Genomic DNA, 25,033 nt, shown 5'->3' on the forward strand with positions numbered 1-25,033 from the left:
TTCCGCACACGCCTGGATTAACTCCTTTCTATCAGGCCGTACTTTTCAGGTGTGGGACGGCAACTCTCGCTCAGACCCCCTTCCACTCACATGTGGAGTCCCGCAGGGGTCCTCGCTTAGTCCCACCCTGTTTAATGTTTACATGGCCCCCCTGGAAGATGTTGTGACCCCCTATGGGATCAAGGTTGTCAACTACGCTGATGACACCCAACTTGTCGTCTCCCTCTCCCAGCTGGACAAACATCCAGACAGCCTGCGGAACTGTCTCCAGGACATTTACTCCTGGATGTGCGAATCCTCCCTAAAATTGAACGGCGCTAAGACCGAAATTATGCTCCTGGGTAACAAATGGTCTTCAATCCCCGCCGCGGTGTGGCCGGATACCTTTGGTGAGATTCCCACTCCAAAGACTGAAGTCAAAACGCTAGGCGTCTGGCTCGAACCAAGCCTTACCATGAAAACCCAGGCGACCAAGACCGCTGGAACATGCTTTGGCCTCTTGCGGTCTACCCGCAAGATCCTCCCCCTCCTCCCCCCGCTCTCCAGGAAGCTGCTGGTTCAAGGGCTCATCCTAGCCAGACTTGATTACAGCAATGCCGTCTACCTTGGTGCACCAGAGTTCACATTAGCCAAACTCCAACGGGCACAAAACGCTGCGGCTAGGCTCATAATGGACCTCCCCCCTAGAGCCTCTGCCAAACCAGCCCTCAAGGCCCTTCACTGGCTCCCTGTCCGCCAGCGAATTGAGTTTAAAGCAATGTGCACCAGTCATAAACTCATTAATGGTGCCGGCCCGGCCGCCCTGAAAGACCTTGTCACCCCCTACAAAGCCCCAAGGTCACTGCGCTCGGACGACGAGCATCTGGCCATCGTCCCTAAATTTAAGAAGGCTCGTACCGGCGGCCGCCGCTTCTCGGTCAAAGCCTCTTCAGGGTGGAACGCATTGCCTCGCCACTTGCGACTGGAACCCTCCCACGCCATCTTCCGAAAAAAACTTAAGACTTTCTTATTCCCTAAATAGTCTTCTGGTCCCCTCCTCCTCTTGGATATCGCAATTCTACAGCGCGGGGATGCCTCCGGGTCACCAGGCGCTTTACAAATTTATAAATAAATAAATAATAAATAAAATTGCCATGAACTGCACTGGCTTTGGATCCACTATATGGCCTTCAAAAGATTGGGACCATGTTGATTGAAGCAATAGGATAGTGAAGGCAAGCCTTAGTCCAAAGCCTTCTCCCAAAATGCTGCCCCAAGAGAGCAAGGGTGGATCATCTACTTATTTTGTTAAATATCAACTTCTATATTGGTAAGAGAAAGCAACTTTAATTAGCTTGCTGGCTCTATAAAAATGAGGCATTCCTGTTTGGGCACTTTGCTGTGTACCCATTTCCTGAAATGAAATGTGCTTAATTTTTACTGGCTCAGTGCCATGCGATCTTTGCATTGCATTCTTCTGGTTGTAATGAAACTTTTACTCACCCAAGACATTACCGGCTTAAGAATTTTCAGCTTAATCATGGGGCTAGATTGGTAGCCTTTGGTCACTCACTGCCTTGCCTATGGGATACACTGGGCTGGTATATTTTGTTTTCTGTTATGCAAGACCCTGTGTATTCTGTTTCTACTCGCACCCTCTTGAAGAAAAATATACTTACCTTTGGTTATGATACTTCTAGTGAACTCTCTCACTAAAGATTCCCCATTGACCCACACATCAGCCCCTCCTAAGTATCAGACTTACAAAGCTTGATAAAATGGCAGTGTAGTTTTGTACACTGCATCTCTTCCATTTTGTCAGGCTTGTTTTTACCATGAGTGTGGTATAATAAAATGAGAACTTAGAAAGTATAGGGAAATCACTTGTTGAGGCCCTGCTGGAGTAGAGGTGTGGAACCTCTACATCACCTGCTGGTGCTAGAGAGCTGTTTCAAGATATCCAGTCTGGCTCCTCGTCGAAGAGTCAGTTCGTGGCTCATCTCAAGGTAGGTAGAATATACACCGGAAATATTATGTTCGAGGCATGTGTGGCTGTAGATACACATGCTTTGCATACTCTTGCCATCTAATGTTGGATCCAGATGTGTGCAAGTTGTTTTTCTTTGTAGTCGTTTTTTGAGTCATGAGATAAAGTGACTCCTCCCCTTGGTAATAATCACATAGGCATTGAATCCATTGCTAGATTGTTTTCTTTCAATCTTTGGGCGCATTGGTTTGAGTTCGAAGTTCACCCTTACCCTCGTCAGTTGTTATCAAAAGCATTCAAGTCTTTACGTTTATAAATCTAAAGAACGCCTTTAGCATCCATGCACACACACACAGGCCTTCAGGCCTCGCCCAGCTAGGCCTATCTTTCTATCTCTTCAGCTCTTAACATGCTCCGCTGCTGGAATGGACGCCATTCCATTTCTGCCAGAGGTGCCACACTGCGTACCCGCGAACCAACCATCACCAGCTCAGCAACCTATTCCTGTCTCCCGATCACAGGGAACAAGACTGAGAGGCCTGCTGATAATTTTGAACGAAAATAGCTTTACAGGACCGAAGTGCACGTCACAGGGAGATGCAGCGGAGAGAGGTTTATGATAAACCCTACATCTTCGTACACCAGGATGTCAAGGAAGAGGAACTCCACAAGGCCTCTGCGGCCAATCACTAGGCTTTTTCTGTCAAAAATTCTGGCTTTGACTTGTAGTTCGACCTTTAGAGGCAGGACCTTCCACCGGGTCACCATACCATGAGTACTGACGTCCACGTCCTGCCACCAAAAAAATGTGGTTCCGACTGAACATAAGGCTCCCCAGCCACCACTGCCAGCAGGCCATGGTCGGCACTGAACATCTACTTCAGATGCCGTGCCCTTGAGCTCTGCACTGAAAGCCCAGCCAAAGTCATCGGTTTCCACACTGAGCCAACCCTATCCATCATGGGCTCTGACTACTTCGGCTCCAAAACTAAACTCCATCTCTACACTGAACATTTCAGGATCAGCATCGAAATCAAACTCCAGTACTCCTGTGCAACCAATCCTCCATAAAAAGAAGGAACAGCTCGATGCACGCCAGAACAAAATACATTTGTAGCCTCAGTCTGGCCGCATCTTAACAAACTGTCGGTCAGTGCTCCCTCCATAAAAGCGTTAACTTTTCTTTGGAGAACCAATAGACATGCCTGTACCAGCTAAAAGGAGGAAGACAGACTAGTCTACCAGTCCCTTGTTCCCTCTTCCACCTTCTTCACCACCTCCACCCTTCATTCCACCACCTCTAACACCTTCACCCTCTCCACCTCATTCTTGGGGTGATCCCCTAGATATTACTCCGCAGGGGTCCCCACCTTCCTACATGGGTGGGCATGGGAAGGCGGATGATTTTTATGATTCACCACAACCTCTAGATCCCTAGCCCAATTATGACATTGATACCAAGGGGGGACAAAGATCTAGACCTGTACCCTGCCAAACAATCACCTATTGAGGACAAAACCTCATATCAGGAGCTCATCAGCAGGGCTGCAAAGTACCACCAGGTCCTGTTTCATATTTGAAACCCTATCCAGTACACATAGGGCTACCCAAATACCTCCCTGTGTTAAAAGGCATGATGCGTCACACCGATGACATCTTTTAAGACCCTGCGCGTGCAAGCTTTATCACTACAAGGGTCAACAAAAAATACAGAGCCACAACCTCACACCCTGTTTACATCCCAGGGCAACTCCATCCTGATGTGTTAGTTGTGCTCAATGCCCATGAGAGGGCTCATTCACAAACCACAGCTGACGAGCCACCTCCTGATAAAGATCCTAAGCCAATTGATGCCTCAGGAAAATTAGTAGATGCTCAGTCTGCCAATCATTGGTGAATTGCAAATAGACAAGGCCTACTAGCCAGGTATGATCATGCTCACAGACCAAATGGAGGAACTTCTGTAGTACCTCCCAGTAGACCATAGGAAATGGGAGAATGAACTCGTAGTGGAGGGCAAACTAATTTCCAATATCTCCATTAGGTGTGCCCTGGACTTCGCTGATACAGCTGCCAGGGTTATTATTACTAGTGTATTATTATGCAGAAGTCCAGCAAGCAACTTTAAATGTCCTGTTTCACAGTGAACACCTTTTTGGTCTAGAAGTCGACTAAGTGTTCTAGAAGATGAAGAAGGCCACAGAGGTTGCTAAGTCCATAGGTGCATTCAACACACCCTCTCCCCATGGCTCCTTTCACCACTCCTCATATAGAGCAGGATCAAAAGCAGCAACTTCTGATGCCTCTTTTCCATCTATCACCCGCAAACTCACAACTCCCCTTCATGCAGCTATTACAGGAGCACCTATAGGGGTAACAACTCAAAAGGTTGTGGCAGAGGTGCTTCCTCACATGGTGCTGCACCCGCCAAAAACAGTGACTCTTTGCTTCCCCCACTGACCAATTAACACGTGTCTGGGGTCAATTACAACAGTTTCTCCCCACCGGGCGATACATAACATCAGATCAGTTGGTGTTGGACATTATCCAATTAATTTTTTTTGTCTGGAGCACATCACCACACCACCAAACATTCCACCTCGCACTCTCAAACTCTTTCTGGAACATCAAGCACTGCTCCAACAGGATGTTCAAGTTCTCATGCTCAAAGGAGCTATAGAACCCGTCCCTCCAACATCAGGGGTCAGGAGTACACTCCCTGTACTTTCTCGTCCCCCGAAAAGGGTGGTTCATTATGGCCCACCTTGGATCTGAGTCCCTTAACTTATTACATCCTGTCGGAGCATTTCCATATGGTCACCCTCCAGGACGTGGTCCCACTTCTCCAGCAAGGTAACTTTGTCCTTACCGGACTTAAAGGACTCCTACTTTCAGATTCCAATCCATCAAGCACACCACAGATAACTCAAGTTTGTCATAGCTGGCAGACCCCATCAGGTCAAAGTTCTCCCATTCGGGGTGACTACTGCACTCCGAGTGTTGCCCAAATGCTTAGCAGTAATAGCAACACATGTACGCAAATAAAACATCCATGTCTTCCCGTTTCTGGACGACTGGCTTATCAAAGCCAGTACCCTTACTCTGTGCCACCAACACACTCAAGTCCCCATAGCTCTGCTTCAGCAGCTAGGGTTTACCATCAATGTAAAAATCCCATCTTTATAGGTTCAGCTGTATTCAGGCGCTATTCTCAACACACATGTGGAATTAGCCTAGCCCAATTTAGCAAGCATACAACATTTCCTTACACTGGTAGCACACTTTCAAACCAATCAACAATTGACAGTCAGAATAGTTATGCGTCTGCTAGGCATGATGTCCTCATACATTTCCATAGTACCACATGCTATATCAAACATATGTCCGCTGAAGGAATGTCTATCACACCAGTGGTCTCCGTCACGGTGTCGGCTACAAGATCTAGTGTTTGTAGGTAGCCTTACTCCTTGCTTTCTGCAGTGGGGGAACACACATAACCTGTTTTAGGGGCGACCGTTTATTGACCCTGTTCCACAAATTGTTCCAACAGCAAACGTCTCCCTCACAGGATGCGGTGCTCCCCTACAGGATCCCTCAGTTCAGGATCTCTGGCACACCAAACAACATAATCTCTACAACAACCACCTCAAGCTTCAAGCTGTTTTCACCTAGCTTTGAAAAAGTTCTTACCCCACCTGATAGGCAAGGTTTTCTTGGTCCGAACATTCAACATGAAAGCCATGTACTATATACAAAAACAAGGGGGACACACTTTCCACAGTTATCCCACCTATCTCATACTATTGGGCATTGGACAATATATCACAACATCCATCTGATAGTGGAACAACTCCCTGGAACTGACAGCAACTTTGCCGACCTCTTCAGCAGGATGTGACAAGTCCACAAGTTGGAACTCCACCTTTCAAATCCGCCTCCTATACTTCAACAGCTAGGTGTTTCCACAGATAGACGTGTTTGCAACAGCAGACAACACAAAATGCCCAAACTTTACCTCCAGGTTCCCACAGCCACTATCCAAGGGCAATGCTTTATGGATAAACTGGTCTGGGAAATTTGCCTATGTTTTTCCGCCTCTCCCTCTTCTTCCGTTTCTGGATTGGAGGCTGAGGCAAATGTCTCTCTCCCTCACCCTAATAGCTCCCACTTGAGCTCATCAGCCCTGATTTACAACGCTACTCAAACTGTCCATAGTTCGCCGCTAAAAGCTTTACCTCAACCCAGACCTTCCCATGGAGAATCCGGGCATCCAAACCCAAGGGAAGTCAACCTAGCGATTTGGCTACTGAGGTCATAGAATTCGGTTACCTTAATTACCCACCTGAATGTATGGCCATCCTCAAAGAAGCTCCTGGGTCTGCAACCAGGGCATCCTATGTAGCTAAATGGAAAAGCGGTGTCTTTTTACTGCCATAGCAAGCACATTGATCCATTTAATGCAACGGTATAAAGCATTGTTTGCTACCTTCTACATGTACAACTCTTACCTTCATTTAATTTCAATATGCTTACATCTAGCTGCAGTGGCTGCTGATCTACCAAACAAGCAACATTAATCTTAATTCAAACCGTTAGTTATTAAAGCCTTTCTGGAAGGCCTTAAAAGAGTAATTCCAACCAGAGTTCCACCTGCACCTACATGGAATCTCAATATGTTTTTGTAATCTTTTTATTGTAACAGAGCAGTACAAATAGTTTTACATTGTCATTATTAAATACACAACCAAGCATTATTACACTTTGCCACATGGCATCCTTTTTTATCATTCCTGGGTCCCAGGCTTCTTCGCCCACCGATATATTGATGTCACCCTCAGTTAGTCTCTAAAGGAATTACCGAAATAATTGTTTCACCCACTGGAGGTGTGCATGGATTACCACTATATTAGTTCCATTTGTTCCAAATTCTCCCCCACTTTTTCGAGCACCCTCTTTTCACATAGACTACTACTTTCTCTGCCGGCAGACACAAGTCCATATCTTTTTTCCAGTCTTGGAGTTTGGGTGGGTGGATATCCCCCCAGTGGCGAGCTATATTGCGTTTTGCCAGCATCAGGTGCAGAGTTACCCAGGTTTGGTCTGCTCCTCCCAAGTCTGTGTCTTTCCACACATTTAAAAGGCACCACTTAGGCAAGAGTGCGAGCTCCTCTCCCACCACCCCTGAGATGCATGACAGTATCTGGCTGATGAGGGCTGAAAGCCCGAAACCGGTCCTAGGATGCTTGTTTCTAGTCCAGGGAGGACCTGGTCTGGCAGTTCGGGCTGGACTGTTCCCGTTAGGCACAGGGTCAAGACTGACTTGCATATGGCTGGGTCCAAACTGGAATGGCATGGTGAGCAAAAAAACGATGGATTAAGGCCCAGATCTCTGTACTGGGGTGAATGTATGACATTGTTCTGCATTCTGTCCATCAATTGTTCTTTTTGCATTTGTCACCCCGAGTAGGACGGGTATGCTCAGACGTGAGTCCCGTGCTCTCCATGCCACTGGAATCAAGCTATCCTGGCTGATGAGGGCTAAAAGCCTGAAACTGCTCCTAGGATGCTTGTTTCCAGTCCAGGGAGGACCTGGCCTGGCGATTTGGGCTGGGCTGTTCCCGTTAGGCACAGTCAAGACTGATTTGCATATGGCTGGGTCCAAACTGGAATGGCATGGTGAGCAAAAAAAACGATGGATTTAGGCCCAGATCTCTGTACTGGGGTGAATGTATGACCTTGGTCTGCATTCTGTCCATTAATTGTTTTTTGCATTTTTTGCATTATGCATGACAGTATTGCCTGGCAGTATTCCTGAATTTCATGACCCGTCCATATGGTATGAAAAAACGACCCCCCCCCCCCCATACTTTGTTATAGTTTACACCCGCCCTGCAGGCCATCTTGACTAGTGTTGTGCAGGATATGTATACCCTATGTAATATTTTGGCTTGGACTAATCTGAAACGATGGCATTTCAATATTGTTCTCACCAGACTAATTGTCTACCATTTGAACCATTACATAATTGTTCCCTGCAATTTCTATTTTGGAAGGTTGCCTTTTAAGTGCCTTTACTTCACTTAGCTGTGTCAAGGAGGTCCTGGCACTAACCTTAGAAGAGCCTTTCTTCCAACTACACAGGGATAGGGTGGTCCTTTGCAGCAACCCAGAATTTCTTCCAAAGGTGGGCTCCTCCTTCCACCTTCAATCAGTTGAGTTATCTGTTTTCTTTCCTCATCCAGACTCTGTTGCTTAAAGGCTCTTCATACACTAGATGTTAAAACATTACATTGACAGAACTAAAGATTTCCATATAACCAAACTTTTTTCCCCCTAGAAAAGGAAAGTGCATTTCTAGATGGAGAAGTGAATGCATTCAGTGTTACGCCAAAGCTAAAAGGACTTTACCTGCACCTCCTAGAGAACACTCTACTTGTAAAATAGGGACTACCGTGGCTTTCCTGGGCAATATCCAAATAGCTGATATATGTGAGGTAGCTACATGTTCTACATCACTCACTTTCACTAAGCATTATTGTGTGGATGTTCTAGCAGGCGAACAAGCTAATGTGGGTCAGGCAGTGCTAAGTACAGTATTTCAAACAACTGCAGCACCCACAGTTTAGCCACCACTTTTGGAGAGCACCGCTTTAAAGTCTATGCAAAACATGTGTATCTACAGCCACACATGTCTTGAATGAATTATGTTACTTACCCTGTAAGAATCTGTTCTTGGCATGGAGTGCTGTAGATTCACATGCAAACCCCCTCCTGCCTGGACACCTGTGGTCGTTGCAGTTCCTTTTACCTTTTCATATTCATGGAAATCTCTTTACTGATACTTACTCTCCATTCTCACCAGTCTGCAGGAAAACAATTTGAGTGATGTTGCTGCCCATGCGCATTGTCTCCAAGAAGAGGAGCCACTTTACTTTGTGAATTGAAATACTTCTTCAAAGAAAAACAACTTGCACGCAGCCAGACCCAACACTAGATGGCAGGAGTATCCAAAGCATGCACTACTTGCTAAGAACAGATGCTTATAGGATAAGTAACATAATCCTACCAAACATAGGTAACTCTTTGGTTTATATCCTTTGAGATGTTTATATTAAGTTCTGTAGGGATCTTTTGTGGTCCTCAACAGCAGGCATTTGTCTTAATAGGTGCCAGGAACAGTGTCAATTCAAACTATGTATGATCTTTACTAACAGTGGTAGATTAAATGATTTAAGCAAATAAAACGAGTTTCTGTTTATACAGTTTCAGAAAAAAACAGTTACTTGATTAGATGAGTATTTGGTGGTAGTGAGATCCAGGTTTGTGAATATATGTTGGAAGCTTTGATGTTTTGATTTAAGAAGAAGGGTTTTAAGGGCAGGTTGACTTATATGATTGTATATAAACCCTCAGAAAGAATGAGGTTACCATGTAAATGTGCACCCCACTTGGTATAGTTTAGGCTAAGCAAGCAATTTTGAACACACTTCTGATTTATTAGACATTTATCTACAAGTGAGTGGTCAAAACAGAGACTGGCTCTAGAGATCAAAAGATATGTACCATGGTCTGTCACAATCTTTTGGGACCAACCATAATTTTAGTTTGTCAACCACAGCAACATTTACAAAATCAACCCACTTGCAACTAAATGTTAGTCCACCACAAGAAAGTAGACTGCAGAATGCTGAGCAGGAAAGGCACTCTAGATCATTGCTTCCCATTTTAGTACCATGACCCAATTTTTAGAACAACAAACATTTGCGACCCACCTAGCTTTAATGGATATAAGGCAGGCGATTTTTTTTTTAATGTAACTAAAGTGTCATGTAGTAGCTCACCGCCATTCTCAGACAGCACGTTTTCCATTGAAATGGCTACTAAATTTGTGCAGGCATACAGTTTTACTAATAAAACTATATTGCACCCAAATCACAGTACATGAAAATTGGGTTTCAGCGAATATTTAGCATTTATACATCACCAGATAAAGTGTCTTGATTCGTTTTGATCCTATTAAAATCTTTGTTTCCATCACACTTCAGAATTACAAAAAAATCTTAATTTTTGCTTTCCTAACAGCTGAACGTGTACAGCTCATTTACAGGTATTTACTTTTTGTTGTGCGTTACAGAGAAATTACATCTTACAGGCTTTCCTTTCACACTTCCTCTACTTCAGCAATATTGTCACAAAGTTCACTTTACTTGTCTTTCTCTGACTGCAAACTGAGATTATTTTGTAAACACGGATCCCCTTGTTAAAAATAAATAGCAATTTGTCAGAAGACAGAGTCTGACATTGGATCCTTGTTTTTGAAGCACATCAAATGTAACCGGATGGAATCACCACCAGGAGGCAAGATGGCCGCTAGTGGAATGCAGTGAGTGAGTCGCACCCTTTCCTCCTCCCTACCGTGGCTCTAAATGGTGGAATCCCCCTTATACGCTGCGGTGTTAGGTTACTACAATTTTCAAGTTTTCAAGGACCTGAGAGCAGATGAAGGAATACCAAAAAAATGCCCCAGCCGAATTCTGTTAAAACAGGACTGTCCCGTATACGGAAGAAGGTGGCTGGTGTTGCAGGGTTGATTTTGAAAACCTGGCTTAGGATGCCTCCCTGTATATTAAAAGGGAGCGAAGTGAAAGATGGAAAAGGGGTTTCCAAAGACACTGACGCCCAGAGAGATCCGACCCTTAAAGAGAGAAACAAAACGGACCAGAGAAATCCTTCAAGCGGTTTGCAGAAAGGGACCGCTGGCTACAAGAGCATTGGCTAAGAAAAACAGCCCTGACGCCGCCGTTGCTACCCTGAAGGAACTGGGAGCTATCAGTAAGCTCAAGCCGAAGGAGGGTGTTTTGCGACAACCTACAGTTACAGAAAGCTTCGCTAACATACCTGTTGGCAGCGGGGTAAGCAGCAATGATGTCGAGTGTCTGGTTGTTAGAGACGATCGCAGCGGCGCCATGGACGTCGAAGCTGGAGCAGTGGTTGCTAGGCAACCTGGAAGACCGGCGAAGACGAAGCCGTCAGAACCATTGCCTGCAACAGTTACACCACGGAGGTCAGAGCAAGCGCCTGATCCGATCCCGGAGGAAACGCTGGATGAGACAGCTGAAACGGACAAGAAACCGGCTGAAAAGGCAAGTGGGAGTAAGGGGCGGCCAGATCGCGTATCTATGTATACTGGGCTGCTCGGTGAAAGCGGACAAAGCGGGAGTATTGCTGGGGTAGCTGTAGGGGCAGAGTCTCATCACCAGATGATATTGAAGGGAGATGCAGGGGCGCCATGCACTGTGGAGCTATCGGTCGACCCGACTACCTCAGACTGGGCAGAGATCATGGACCTGGTAAATGATTTCGCCAAATTAGGGGAAGAGTCTGCTGCTTTAGTTGAAGCCGGTACTGGCAATGGCGCGGTCTCCCCAGATAATTTTTTTTCAGTTATTGAAGACTCCCAGTCCCAGTCTGTGCCTTCGGATGAAGCAAGCTTAGATGAGTCCACTGGTATTGATACAGGCAGTAGTTCTCCGGCTCAGAGAAGTACGCAGAAGAAGCGACTATCTAAAAGAAAGCCCTCTACAACAGGCAGCACCACTTACCCCTCAAAAAAATTAGCTTGGGACTACTCTGCTACCACCTTAACATTTATGGAGCAAGAAAGCCCTGTCCTGTCGACTGGGGACCAAGGTTCAACACAAGCACCCCAGCCACCGGTCACACTGGACTTGCTATTCAATACGTTGAAATTGATGCAGTCTGAGGCTAGGGGAGAAAGTAGGAGAGCAAGACAGGAAGCGCGGAAAATTCAGAATACGCTAAGGAAAATGAGTAAAAGGCATGACGGGTGGTGGAGAGAGTCTCACAGGTCGAGGAAAGAACTGGCAGATTGGAAGACGAGCTGAGAGATCTGAAAACGTATAAGCAAGAGCACCAAAAGGTGGCAGAAGACGTCAACTGGAAGCTTGAGGACTACGAAAATAGGCAGCGCCGCAATAACATTAGACTTTTAGGAGTGGCAGAAGGTCTCGAAGGGGAAGACCCTAGAATGTTTGTGGTGAATTTCCTAAAAGGGGCTTTCCCAGAGTTGGCAACCTGGCAATGGGAAACGGAGTTTCAGAGGGCCCATCGTTTTCCATTTGTAGCTAAAAGGGGGCAAGCGGGGGCCCAAGAGGGGAGACCCAGAGCATTGTTGATTTATGTTGGGAATTTTCTATTGAGACAGCTCATACTAGATAAGGCCAAACCAGAGTCTAAACGTACATTTAACAATGTTTCTTTTTTTGCAAGGCCGGATTTCTGCCATACCACAGTTGAGCGCAGATGGAGACTGAGGCAGTTGATTTCCCCCATTCAGGCCTTGGGTTCAGAGGCTTATTTGTTGTACCCTGCCAAATTGAAAATAGTCACCAAAGGCCAGGTTAAAATGTTTTTCTCTGAAATCAAAGCAAAGGCGTATATGGTGGAGGCTTTGGGGTACAAGGAGGAGTAGCTAAGGGGGTCACTCTGGGGCGTGAATAGTGGTAGGGAGGGTTTCACAAGGATTGAAGCACTCCACATGTAATAGCCCAAATTCAGCTTAGTCCATATAAAAAGACATCCAGAGAATCTCCCATGCAGATTATCTTCTTTTATTCCATAAAAGTTCTGATCCAATCCCAACCAACGCGTTTCGCAGAGGTTACTTTATACCTCTCGGCTTCGTCAGGGCTGGAAACAATACAAAATAATATGCTCTTACCATATTATACATTTTCGTACATATTATGAGAATAGATAGAGCCCCACATGGCCCAGTAGAAAACCCGTGTACATATTTACACACAAAGGGGTGATTACATGCTTGATCTCAAAGAATATAGCAATCCATTATTTAAAACAACACAAAAACCAATTCATTAATTTCCAATGTGGAAACAAAAACTGCCTTCACCGATTTGGTGAGTTTGTTCATGCACAATGTCAAGTGGGATAAACATCAAGTGAAATTGCTCCCCCAATTCCAAAATCTTTTCTAACACAAATCAATGCTCATGATTTACCTTATCTTCAATTCAGAACTGCCTAGAAGGAGAAACAGACCCTTACTCTCAAGGTATGACTGGAAGACCTGTTTGATTAGGTTTGGTTGACATATAATCATTGTTTCATACCTTAAATTTCTCACTGGGGTGCTTGAATATATTAATCTCTGCAATCTTTGCACTTTTATTTAGCGGAGGGAACAGTATTCTCGAATTCGTGAATTCTAAAAGAAAATATACAACCATGTATAAACAACTCTCTCTACCTCTATTTGTGCTAGGTCTTAGCATTTCCTTGTGTATGAAAATGTCAAAGCCTCACCTCAGCTTGTATCTGAGTTCCAAAATCGAGCACCACTCGTCTTGTTTCCAATTATCCAAACCACCTTATCTGTAAATAAAGAGCCATCATCATATTTGCCCCGATCTAAATCTGACCATACTAATGAATTTTAGCTCTGTAACATCATAATTCTCCATACCTGTTTCCTTCTTTCCCCACTGCCGAATAATAATCCGTTCACTCCGCTGCCCTCAATGATCCGCACCCTTCTTCTGTTAAATCAAAGGCGCGTTGTTACAATTACAGAACCTCAAACACTCACTGTTTTTTAATATCTTAGTTCCTGTAGCGCCCTTACCTCGCTCGACCGGCGTCCCGTGTACAGGCAGCGCCATTGCCCTGTCTCACGCCCATTATGTGGCGTTCCTAAACATAAAGAACGGACTTGCTCCGTAATAGACTAAGCGCCATCTTAGAGTGGGGAAACTCACTTTGCTCACATTTTGCGTTCGGTTAACGTATTGAAGCGGGTCCTTCCGTGCTACACACAGCATTGTAACCATATTACCTAATTTTAGGAAATATATTCCCTATTACAATCCTCTTAATTGAAAATAATGTAATTATTTGTAAATAAAAATCTGTAGAATTTACCAATTTAAATCGAGCATTGTTTTAAATCGAGCACATTAATTTTCAAATGGTAATCATACTGCAACAATATAAATATCCCACTCTATTTTGGATGCCCAGATCTACTATATACTTATATTAGGATTCTGAATCTTAGAATAACATTTCTTGTCATGGATAAAAAATCTGTAGAATTTACCAATTTAAATCGAGCATTGTTTTAAATCGAGCACATTAATTTTCAAATGGTAATCATACTGCAACAATATAAATATCCCACTCTATTTTGGATGCCCAGATCTACTATATACTTATATTAGGATTCTGAATCTAGAATAACATTTCTTGTCATGGATAAAACATTTGATAAGTGTTATTTACATAGTGCTTATACTGTTCTCTACTCATCTTTTTGCATATGCTACCATGTTTGGATAATAAGATTTAAGTTCACATCAGTTTATCCATGTCACCTTTACTAGTCACCCAGAAAAAATTCCAATTCGCGATCAAAATTTAGGCCGTCCTCTACAGCCCGCAGGTTCATGATCCATCTTGCTTCCTGCCTCCTCAATTTCAGTTCTCTGTTACCTCCTCTAGGATCTATAGCCACATGATCAATTCCAAAGAACTTGAAATTTTTACTTTGATCTTGCTTTCTGCATGTATGTATATGTTCTGCAATCGGATACCTCATGTCATTATTCTTTACCGCTCTCAAGTGTTCACTCACCCTGTCCTTCAGCATGCGAATTGTGCTACCCACATATATTTTTGAACATTTACACTCTAGGATATAAATGACATACTTCGTGCTGCATGTTATATTAGTTCTTATTTCATATTTTATACTATTCAGCACTTGAAAATCCTTAGTCTTGTCCTTGGCAAATCTGCACATTCCACAATGTCCGCATCTATAGAACCCCTTTGAGTGCTCGTCCAGCCAAGTCAATGTGTGTTCATCTCTTGGGTAACTCGGGCTCAGCATCAATCCTAGGGTCTTGCCTCTTCTATAGGTAAATTGAGGTCTCCCTCCTACAATATCAGAGAGCATCCTATCCATTTTAAGAACTTTCCAGTGTTTAATCATACTGTCCAATAGCACCCTGCTCATTGGTGTATAATTGGTAATCAACCTGACTGGTTGCTCTCCTTTATTCACTCTCCCTTTGGGTTCCAATGTTACATTTCTCTCAACACTCATCACCCGCCGTGTGGCTGCCAGGACATTTCTCTTATCATAACCTCTCTTTATGAATCTTTTTTCCATATCTCTTATACATTCCACGAAATTTTGATTCTCACTACAGTTCCGCCTGGCTCTTAGCATTTCGCCAAACGGAATTCCTCTTATTTGGTGAGGCGGGTGAGCACTCTTCGCATGCAGAATTGCATTACATGAGGTCGGCTTGCGATACAATCTACTCTCTATGCGTTCTTCATTAACATATAATTCCAGATCCAAAAATACAATACTAGTTGTACTATCGTTAGTGGTGAATCTAATGTTCATGTCATTATCATTTAGATACCCACAGAATTCAGTCAAAGATTGCTTCGATCCTGTCCATATCATTAGGCAATCGTCGATGAACCTACCCCAATATAGGATAGATTTAATCCATTGGAGTTGGGTGTTTTCCTCCTATAATTTTGAAGCACCCTTAGAGTTTTTTTGTTATGCTTGAAATAGATGGTGTGATACTTCTTTAGCGCTTGTAAAACTCCAATCAGCACCCGAAGTTTAGTTTACTGTAGTGGTAGGGAGGGGGTGGCGACGGCTGCTTCCCTAGTGTCCACGCCTACGTCATGGGTGACCTATTTGCTGTAGGGGAGGGTGGGGGAGGGGTAGCGAGGGGGGGGTCCGGGGAGGGGGGTTCAGGGGGGGAAAACAGGGCAGACGTTGCACACACAGAGTTACAATATGAAGGTACAGGTACAGGGTGGAAGGGAGAAATAAGGGAAAAATCTGAGAAATGGAATAGAGAGTTGGTACCAATTCTAGATGTTTTTTAATGGCCTGCTGAATTATGACTGCGAATGTCTGCGGTCTAAATGATCTTCAGAAAAGATTACGCGTATCAGCCTTTTTGAAATGAATGTATCCAGATTTGATCTGCCTGCAAGAAACCCACGTGGAGGGAGGAAAGGGATATTTGTTAGAACAGTTTGGTTTTAATGTAATAGCACACACAAAACAAGGTTCAAAGACCCGTGGGGTAGCTGTATTAGGGAAAGGTAGAGACTGTACAGTTTATAGGAAAAAAGAGGACATATGGGGGAGGTGGGTCATAATCGAGGTGGGCTTTAGAGGGACTAAGTTTACGTTGGTCTCTGTGTACGGATCAACAGGCGATGACCCAGACATATTTCACTTCTTGGATCAAGAGCTACCAACCTGGCCCGAACCCGTTATATGTTGTGGGGACTTTAATATCAACCGTCCTTCTGGTGTTGAGCTACAAGTTGGGCAGGGGTATAGCGGGAGGAAGAAGAGGGTGCACAGGGCGATAGTAGATATGGCACTACATAATGCTATGTCTGTTTAGGCTAATCTCTATCCTCAGGTGGATGACAACACATTTTTTTCTGCCCCACACAGAATAACGGTAAGGTTGGATTATTTCTTGATTTCCAACTCCTTACTTGCAAGCTCACAGGTTAGGAAACTGCCCCACCTGGTTTCAGACCATAACCCCCTAATCCTGAAAGTTGGCTTAAGCGGGATAACAAGAAAATTATGTAGTTGGACATTCGAGAGAGCTCTCTTAAAAGATGAAGGTTATTGTAGGCATATGGATATCTGGATTAGGGAGTTCTGGAGTATTAACAAGGGGAGTACCAGTATTGGTAATGCATGGGACGCATTTAAAGCAGGGATAAGGGGAGAGACACTCAGTTTTACAACGTTTAGACAAAGTGGAAAGAGAAAGGGTAGAACAGCAAATTTATTCTTTTAGCTGCAGAGGAAGAGCTGGGCAGATTAATTGTGAATGGATGCCCCCTGGATCAACAGCTGTTGGAAATTGTGGTATTGAAGGCCGAAATAGCGGAAAATTTCGCTAATAAAATAGCAGCAAATTATTTGGCAAGGAAGGAACAGGCTTGCGAGCTGAGTGAGAGAGTGCGGCATATTCTTGCTGTTAGAACGAGGCAGAAGATTGCTGCAGGAGATATTAAGAATATAAAAGATGGATTAGGCAATTTGATTTCAGACCCTGCAGGCATAAGAGAAGAGTTTAGGAAATACTATTCAGAATTGTATGACGTGGAAGAAGAGGAGAGTGGCGAAAGAATTAGGGACTATCTAGGAAATCTTCAATTGAACGAGTTAGAGGTAGCTGAAAGGGAAAAACTGGAATCTAGTATAACATTAGAAGAATTAACATCAGCCCTATCAGACCTCCCATCATCAAAGGCTGCAGGCCCAGATCAGATCCCTGTGGAATTATATAAAACATTTCTGGCGGCCCTTGGGTTGGAGTTAATGGACATGCTCATTTAAGCTCAGAGGGGGGTTTCGATTCCAAACTCCTGGGGAGGCACTGAAATTATAGTTATTCTGAAAAAAAGCAAACCTCCCACAGCCCCTGGGTCCTATAGACCTATAGCTTTAATGAACGCTGATGTGAAGCTATACTCGAAAATGTTGGCAACAAGATTGGCGGCAGTCATAGAGAAGCTGGTCTCCCCAGTCCAACATGGGTTCATCCCAGGGAAGGGCACCACAGAACATGTCGGAACAGTGATTACTTCCTTCGACGCCATGGAGGTCTCGGGTGGCCCTGTTGCAGCTCTATTTCTTGATGCCGAGAAGGCTTTCGACAGGGTTGCCTGGGGGTATCTATGGGAAATACTGAGGCACTTTGGGTTAGGTGAAGGTTATATTAGAGCAATCCAGGTTCTATATAAGGCACCAACTGCTAGAATTAAAATTAACCGAGAACTTAGGGCTGCGGCACAGATAAAAAGGGGGACAAGGCAAGGTTGTCCGAGTTCTCCTTTTTGCACTCTATATGGACCCTTATTTACGATATCTTAATTCTAACCCTAGAATTCTCCCCCTTTGCTTGAATGGATTAGAAATTAATGTGTTGGCATTCGCAGATGATGTCGCTATAATTACCCCGGACCCATCCATGGCAATTGCAGAAATAGAACAGGAGGCCCAAAAATTTGGCGTAATCTCAGGCTATAGGCTTAACTGTGCCAAAACACAAATCATTAAGAATTCATTGGTTAGCTGCGATGATATACGGGTGGTTCCGGCAGCAGTATATCTAGGGGTTGAAATATCGGCTAATCTTGAGACAGTGGTAGAACGGAACATGACCCGCTTATTGACAAAAGTAAGCTTGGATCTGGTTAGAATGAACAATCTCAGACTTTCGTTGGTGGGTCGCACCAATGTAATTAAAATGCTTATACTCCCTAAGTTTCTTTATTTTTTTAGAAGGATGCCCTTAATGTTTGAGATCTCCTGGTTTAATAAGGTTGAGTCAATTTTGAATAACTTTATTTGGGCACATGGGAAGACCAGGCGGGCTTATAAATTCATGACCATACCGATGGCAAGGGGGGGGTGGGGGGTTCCAGATCTTAGATTATATTATTGGGCTTCGGCTCTTCAATATATGCAGGGTTTGATTGGTGCGAGTGGTGTAGATTTGAACGTTAATGCCTTCTCGACCATGGTGTACTCCATTGTGTTGGGTCCAGAAACAGCAAACGCCTTCCTAAGCTGCGTCGACTCTTCATATTATAAACGTACACGGTTTAAGACTGTTCTAGCGGCGTATAATATCTGGACAGCTGTAGCAAAAAAATGTGGGCTGGGAAGATTTAATAGATACACTAGACTTTTTAGGAATAAATCCCTCCCACCTTCAATTTTCGCTGATGCTACTATGGCAGAATGGGCTAGAAAAGGAATCCTAAAAATAGGGGATCTGTTGGGCCCAGATGAAAAGTTATTACAATCCTCCGACCTTGTGGCAAAGTTTACCATCGCCAGGCAGAGTTTCTTTAAATATCTGCAGGTCAGGAGTTTTCTCAGTAGGAAAAAAGGGGGAGAGGCTGGTTTTGCTAAAAATAGTATTTTGGAAGCTATAGAACAAGGTGGGGTGTGTTCTATTCGTAGTTTTTATGCTATCTTGGTAGAGTTGAAGGTGGATGATATTGAAAAATATGAAAATAAATAGGCAGGAAAATTAGGAATACAGGGCCGATACTTCTCGGACTCTCTGGAATTAGGATATTCTGTCCTCTGCTCTGCTCCGCTTCAATCCCAACATTATAAAACTCTATACCAACTTTACTACACCCCGGCTCGCATCGCACAGTGGGGAGGAACTACAGGGATTACCTGCCCACGCTGCAGCGATCCAGCAGCAGATAGCATAAATATTTTTGCTTCATGCCCTCAATTAAGAACTTTGTTGAAAGGTATGGAAGACTTCCTGGGTCGTACACTAGGGTTGGATGGGACGCTAACACCAACAGTAATTATGTTAGGGGTTAGAGGGTTCAATGGTGAGGTACATCGTGAATTTTTGTTTGTAGCAATGGCGGTGTATAGATTGTTGATCGCCTGAGCCTGGCTAGACAAAATACCTCCAGTAACACAACAGTGGATTGCCCTGCTACTGGGGATTTTTAATTTAGAAAAATGCATTTATGCTAGGAAGGGAAGAAGGGCAAGTAGGTTGGGAAGGAAAATATGGGAACCATTTCACTAATGGAAAGAGAGGATAAATGAAAGTCATAATTGATTTAACCCCTTAAGATATGTTTTGTTTGGTAAACCGAGGCAATTCGCTATATAGGTTTTCTGTTCTTTCTTTCTCTTTCCGTAAACTGTACCGTAATCAATGTACTGTTTCTATAAATTTCTTTTTATAATTTGTCCAATACTTGATTAGTATATGTATTAGTACTCTGTGTAATGCCATACGTGTGCCTACAAAAAATTCTAATAAAAATATTTTTAAAAAAAATCAAATGTAACCTGATGAATACAGTATTCAAAGGCATCTTTATTTACTGCTTGCACTTTCGTGAGCCACCAAAAATCTGCTCACAGTTTGGGAAACAATGCTCTAGAGTATTTTGACTTTCCGAACTTGGAACTCACAAAACTGTACACGCTAAGGAACCAAGACTGAGGTGCATCACACATCTTCACTTTTTTCCCCAAAGCTACTATTTGGGATGCTAGTGTTTAGGGAAAGACTGATATCAATGGCATCCAATGTGAAGAAGGACACAGCCCTGATAGTGAAAAGTGAAGGCTGCACTGATTGGACATTTTAAACATGATGAGGCTGACTGGCCACTAAAATATGCTCCTGGTCAACAAAACAAGCCTTCTAGAAGCTGAGGCAGAAAACATACAAGAATAACTATGATGCCCAATGAATGTTAGTAAGGGAAAGATCAACAATGTATATACTTATCCCACACAAACCCCCAGGGCTTATTGACTGTGAACTGGCATATGATGAGCAGAACATGGCTTTCCTGGAACTTTAAGAAGATTATATTTTCTGGAATAAGTCATGTAGGCACAGGATGCATATTCAGAGGTGCTCAACCTCCACTGGCAGAGAAGAACTTTACGGCTAATAAGTTCCAATGCATTCTCAAGTACGTTCTTAAGATGGGACATAAGGAAATGGACCCAGTGCTAATGTCTACATAAAACACCTTCAATGTAAGAGGCATGGTAGGCCTTCGATGTCCAGGACATATAAGGTGAAACAGAGTAATGCTCACTACAGACTACAAAATCTACAGCAAGTGCTTGCAAATAGAATGCCATATTTATTGCCCAATTCTATCAGGGTGGATTTCTGCACGTGTGTTCAAGCCTCTTTGAAGCACGAAGCCTCTTTCCATCTAATGGACATTTGATCAGGTGTTTCAAGAATTCCTGAAGATGTAAATTCTGCCTACTTGCTGTCTTCACAACCATAATAGAAGCCAGCAACTGGTGGCTTTGGCCAGTGTTATTATCCCTGCCGCTTTAGTTTACTACACACAAAATATTATACATTTAGAGACCTCTTCCTTACCTTGGAAACTACAGAAATGGCACCTTCTCTCCGTTTTATTCTGTGTATATAAATGTTAGAACAGCCCAACTAGTATGTAAATACTTACGGGAAATGTTTGGCAAAATCCTTACATTCATCTTCCAGTTGCTTCACACACACTTGAGGTTGGGCATTAAGATTCAGAGAGACTACCAAACTCTTTTTTGGTAGGGCTAACCCAAAATACTATCCCTTTCATAGCCTAATAACTTGTACCCAGGACTGCTGAACAAGATGACTGCATAGAAATACCCTTTCATGTTCATCTATTGTTCTGGAAGAACGAAGTGCAGAATCAGCTTGCTACTTATTGACGTTCACACCATGTGCCAACAGGTAGGGTAGGCTCCATTTGAGTTCTCCAGAGATCGTACATAACTCGAAAAGGGTTCCAAGGTGGTTGATGTGGAACAATGGATGGGTGATGGTATTACTGGGCTATGAGTGAGTGGAGTCTGAGGAGATGAAAATGATGGGAAAAAAGCAGTGCTCTGAGGTGTAAAACGAACAGAAGATTTGTGAAGTGAGTGTGGGTGACTGGATTAGAATTATTATGCCTATGGAGGTTAGGTCATGGTACAAAATTACTGAACCCTGAACAGTAGTAAAAACAGCAGATGTACAAATTTGGAATTTGAGTGGTGTGGCTATTCTGAGCAAAAACCCAATAGATCAAGATGTTCAGACCAATGTTCAAGAGAGGTCAGATATTAGGCTATCATAGGTGGAAGAACGATTGTGATAGGAATGTACTTGGCACAGTTGATCATTATCTTGCCAAGGAGAATCCAAAGAAAGCCAACTTATTTAAAGGACGATATTTAAAATTGCTCATCTTGGTGTCTCTAGTTGTCCATTCATTTTTCTCCTTTCGTATTCTATGTGCCTTTTCCAATAGAGGGGCATGTTTGTTTCCTAGGTTTGTCAGTAAGGGTTGTGATATTTGTCTTTGGGAAAAAAGTGAAGACGTGTGATGCATCTCAGTTCCTTAGCGTGTTTGTGAGTTCCAAGTTCGTAAAGTCAAAATACTGTAGAGCATTGTTTCCCAAACTGTGAGCAGAACTCCAAGGGGTGACACAAGGTTGAATTGGGTCTAGTCAACACAGCTCTCAAGCTGTACAGCTTACATGCAGTTTTAGGTCGGGCTGGTGTAAGCAGCGGGAAGCGCTGCTGTCCAGCGAAGCCTCTATTGTTAGCGACTTGCTCTGGAAGTGGGGCAGGGGATGGGCATGCGCAGGGCCGTCGGCGATTTCAGCATGTGCACGGCGCGTGGCTGTACGTGCGCACACACATCTCCTGTCCCGCTTCTAAGGCAAGTCCGCCTCCTGCAATCTCTACGCCTCCTGCAAACTCTCTCTCGCGCGCGCCCACACGCACACACACCACACACACCACACACACACACACACACACCACACACCCACACACACCACACACCCACACCCCCCATTACCTCACCGGGCTCTTGTCGCTGCACTGGTGTCATCTCTGCATCACCTGGCACACGTGGGTCTTCCTTCGCTCATGGGAGCCCTGCACTTGCATCAACGGCCCTCCTTACGTCTGCAGCCACCACGGGGCTCTTTCAGGCATGGGAGCCCCGCGTCACCACTGCTCCTCTCGGCTATGGGCTTGGGCTTCCCGCAGAAGGCAGAAGTCCCGCCCCACAACAGGCGTGACGCTGCCGAACTTCTGCTTTTCGGTCTGGCTCTTGTATATTTACCTACCTGTTTTAGCCTTAAGTAATTTGTCCAAAATCACAGAATGCAGAGCTCATGCAGACATGCGAACCTGGCTTCCCAGTTTGAAATCGGCAGCTCAGGTTACTATGCCACATCCTCCCCGTTGCAACCACTCGGCCCATCGCCTCTTTCTCCTTTAACCCTCACACTTTTCTCACATCTACCCATTACTTTCTCTTCTTGCCCAGCACCGCGACCCTGCTCCCCCACTCCTCGAATATTACGGTTATCTCGCTCGCCTTCCCTTTTCTCACCACCGGCTTTTCCCTTGCTCCCCACCCCCCTACTTCCACGCGGCTCCCTACGTCTCCCTGCTCCCCACCTCCCTCTCCTCCCCCAATGGCTCAGGACCAGAAGCCGACGTGCTGCGCCGCAGGTACACGGTAGCCGTGGAAAGCGCCGGCGCTCTCTGATAAAAGCCTGTTATTAACGGTAGCCGGACACTGCTGGAGCAACCCTCCCCCTCCGCACATGACCGTGTCCGGGCCGGCTCGGGTTCCCCCTCCTGCCCAGCCTTGGATGCACTGCGAGGCCTTCTACCACAGAACCCCGGGGTGACGTCACGGACTAGCTGCCTCCGGTGTGTGACGCGTCGTCACCCATGCGCTGCATCACATGTACACAGGCAGCGTGACGGGGACACAGGTGCCTGGAGTGAGCCACTGGAGAGAAACATGGGGGTGGGAGCCAGCTTACCCATCGTTGATCAAGGGCTTACCCCTGCCCCCCGGGTAACCGGATTGCTTTGTATGCAAACTCCTGCCACGTGCCTCTGCTGTACTGTCAAGAATAGCTGGATTTCAGATGTACACTCAGCCTGAACGGTGTAAATAAGAAGTAAAAGGTATTTTATTTATTATGTTTGTTTTTAAATAATAAAATACGCCATGAAAAAACGCTTCGACCGTGAAACATAAGTTGGAGGCACGAGTTTTCTGTGCCATTCCTTGGTGGAGAAAGATACCCTTGACCCTTAATTTTTTTCCAAGGGAATTCAGGGGCGCCAGGGTTGGCAGGTAACCAACCAAGTGCATTCAGCACAGTCATGACAGGGAACTTCTTAATTGTGAGAAATGCCCCATTAATGACTTGTATAATATGCTGGCCTCACAATCCCAGCCTATGCCAAAGGCTTCGTTAATATATATGCAAACTATCCCACCAGTCTTAAATGCCTCCCCTTCAAGGCCTAATGGCCCAAAACGCTTTTGGAATCCTATGCGTCCAACTAATAGTCCTTGTTCCTTCAGCAGCTCAGTCGCCACACTACCTCCCCGGCAACCTCGCTCCAGAGCTGATTTGCCTCTCCACAATCCCTCCAGTATCTGGTCAGGTATCAGGGGCATTGCTAGCAAATGGTGTAGCAGGTGCAGTGTCACAAGGGAATAAAGCAATAGGGGCCCTTTAATCCCCCTAACAATGTCTATATTTTGATACCTTCCAACAGGGGGCCACTGGCACCCTTGCTAGGACACCCCCAAGCATCTAACAACTCTACCCAATCCATACAAATCCTGTTGCAAAAATCATGTAACCCTTTTTAGGTCTCACCTGTCTCTCACCCTCACCCTCTCACCCTCCCTCACCCTCTCACCCTCACTCACCCTCACCCTCTCACCCTCACACACCCTCACCCTCACCCCCACACACCCTCACCCCCACACACCCTCACCCTCGCACACCCTCGCACACACACCCTCACCCTCGCACACCCTCGCACACCCTCGCACACCCTCGCACACCCTCGCTCACCCTCGCTCACCCTCACTCACCCTCGCTCACCCTTACACCGCCTCACCCTTACACCGCCTCACCCTTACACCGCCTCACCCTTACACCGCCTCACCCTTACACCGCCTCACCCTTACACCGCCTCACCCTTACACCGCCTCACCCTCACACCGCCTCACCCTCACACCGCCTCACCCTCACACCGCCTCACCCTCACACCCCCACCCCCTCATCACCTCACCCTCGTCCCCTCACAACCCTCACCCACCCTCACTTACCCTCACCAGCATAGCATAACAAAGAAAAGCATAGGATAGCAAAACATAGCATAGCAAAACGAAACCTAGCATAACAAAACATAGCATAACAAAACATAGCATAACAAAACATAGCATAACAAAACATAGCATAACAAAACATAGCATAACAAAACATAGCATAACATAACATAGCATAACATAACAAAGCATAGCATAGCATAACAAAACACAACAAAACATAGCATAGCGTAACAAAACGCAGCATAGGATAGCAAAACTAAACATACCATAGCATAA

At 44.8% G+C, this 25,033-nt stretch overlaps 1 protein-coding gene across 1 annotated transcript in view; it reads left to right on the forward strand.

Moving 5' to 3' along the window:
• LOC147683725 (von Willebrand factor A domain-containing protein 5A-like) overlaps positions 1-25,033 on the forward strand; it is a 752,535-nt gene that overhangs the window by 694,772 nt on the left and 32,730 nt on the right. The window lies entirely within an intron of this gene.

Source organism: Lissotriton vulgaris, chromosome 11, assembly GCF_964263255.1.
Source record: "Lissotriton vulgaris chromosome 11, aLisVul1.2, whole genome shotgun sequence".
Taxonomy (NCBI): Eukaryota; Metazoa; Chordata; class Amphibia; order Caudata; family Salamandridae; genus Lissotriton; species Lissotriton vulgaris.